A 2,513-nucleotide genomic window follows, 5' to 3' on the forward strand; every position below is an offset into this window, starting at 1 on the left:
AATCATGAAGAGAAGTGGTTTTGGGTTTCAAACATGGAAATTTCAAGAACCTCCCGAAAGCTTCATTTTAGAGTGACTAAGAAGGATCCAGGCTTATCTTTTCATTTCATGTTTTAAACTTGTTTAAATCCTGGTCAAACCTAGGATTTGATGAAGATACAAATGGGTGGGCACAATATTCAAAAAAATCAGAAAAATGAAAAACCAAATCACATTGTCTTCTTATGTCATATCGTAAGCATTCAAGTTGATAAACAAGGTCTAGATATATCCAAACCAGACAAATCATGTATCTACCCCCTGTCGATCTTATGAAGTCTAGCATGAAGGGAAGTCGTTTTCGGTTTCAAACATGAAAATTTCAAGAACATCCCAAAAGCTTCCATTTTAGAGTGACTAAGAAGGATACAGACTTCCTTTTTTATTTTCATGTTTTAAACTTGTTTAAATCTTGGTCAAACCAAGGATTTGACCAAGATTCAAATGGGCCTAAAAATTTAGAAAAAAATCAAAAGAGAATGAAAAAACAAAGCACATAGCATTCTTATGTCATACTAGCACTATGCCCGCGTGTTGCTGCGGAAGAGCGAAAATTGTTTAAACCACATCAGAAATATGATTGCATGGTTACCAGGATGCTTCAACACATCATCTAGAGCACAAAAACTTGTAATTGAGTCGGGGTTTCGGCCGAGGAACTCGAGTCCTTTTTATATGTTACCCTTCCTTTTAATATTGGTTAGATAGTTACGATGATTTATTCATATCACATCATATTGTTTTGTAGATTTTTTGATCATATTTTTTTCCGTCAAAGGTGCGGAAAAAAAGAATTTAATGTATGCACACCACTTTGAAGTGGTCAACATCTTCTTTTTTTTTGCGGGTAAAATTTCTTTTTTTTGCGGGTAAGTGGTCAACATCTTCTTCGGGCTTCTAAGATTGCCAACAATTAAGCTATCGCTTTTGACCAACCAGCTGCCTTCAGAACATCACTATAACACAATTCACACTCTTGAATGATCAAATTGAGATGAACATTCGCAATATGTAGGGTGGCACTGGAGCTGCAATCTGAGCGCATCATCTGAATCCTTGCAATCTTATGTGAGTAGAACCAAATCACTCGTGCCTGACACTGAAAAAGAGATGAGAGGAGAGGGAAGGCGTGGAACCTGGGGCGGGCTGCGAGGAAGGGGTCGCGGGGTCGATCACGCCCTCGCCCGCATCTTCAGCAGGCGGCGTTTGTTTTGATAAGTTGCTGTAGGCCGTGCGTCCGTTGACATGGCCGCCTCCGGCACGGCGAAAATCATGATGCCGGTCTTGATGCGCGGCTCTGGCCTAAGTCTCCCAGACGCCACTCCGGTCGACCGATGGAGAAGCTCGTGGCGGCGACGGTAGTGATCACGGTAGTGGACATAGCTCCGTCGGGCGAGGCAGTGCGATGGCTTACCTGCCTCAAGTCCTCAACCACACCCACGAGGCCACAAGCTCACCTCCGTGCCGAAGATTAAACCAGGACACTGGACGTTCAGCATAGCAAAGAATCAGCCACCCGGACAAAACGGCATGATACTCCTCCTTTCGTCTTCCTCAACCACGACTATCTAGCCAATCGTCGCTTTATAGGACAGCCTCGTCGAGCAGCTGGAGGACCTCCACCAGTCGCTAGGAACTCCTCGGACGACACTAACGTGCGGCGTGGCTCCGGGGCGCAAAAACGTCGGTGCCAATTGTTCCGTCGCTATCGCCGTGTGGTTCTCGGCAGCGGCCAAGAGGAACGATCATGGAGGCAGCCGACAGGAACAGTGACGGAAGCAGCAGCCGCACTGCTACGGACCCGGTCCCGGCAGCGCAAGGCGATGGTTCCTCGCCGATCGGGGCGCGCAGTTACGGCGGAACGACGCGTGCATGCTATTCTCACGAGTCATGGTAGAGTGCGAGGAGCGGGTCCTGCGGGTGGTTTCTATCTTTCTCTTCCGTTTTCTTGGCGAGGGGACACCGTATTTGTTTCGGTTTGTTTTCTCAATCACCAGGCTTTGTTTAGGTCGAGGGAGCGGACGACGTACGACGTACCGGTCCAATTGCAATTTAATAGTTAAAGATGTATAGTAAGCATTCAAGTTGATAAACAAGGTCTAGACATATTCAAACTAGAAAAATCATGTATATATCTACCCCTAAAACCCTAAACTCTGTCTTATGAAGTCAATCATGAAGAGAAGTGGTTTTGGGTTTCAAACATGGAAATTTCAAGAACCTCCCAAAAGATTTATTTTATAGTGACTAATAAGGATCCATGCTTACCTTTTCATTTTCATAATTTAAACTTGTTTAAATCTTTGTCAAACCTAGGATTTGACCAAGATTCAAATATATGGGCATAAAATTCAAAAAAATCAGAAAAATGAAAAACAAAAGCATATAGTCTTCTTATGTCATATAGTAAGCATTCAAGTTGATAAATTAACAAGGTTTGGACATATTCAAACCATACAAATCATGTATCTACC

The sequence above is a fragment of the Lolium perenne genome, chromosome 6, assembly GCF_019359855.2.
Source record: "Lolium perenne isolate Kyuss_39 chromosome 6, Kyuss_2.0, whole genome shotgun sequence".
Classification (NCBI taxonomy): Eukaryota; Viridiplantae; Streptophyta; class Magnoliopsida; order Poales; family Poaceae; genus Lolium; species Lolium perenne.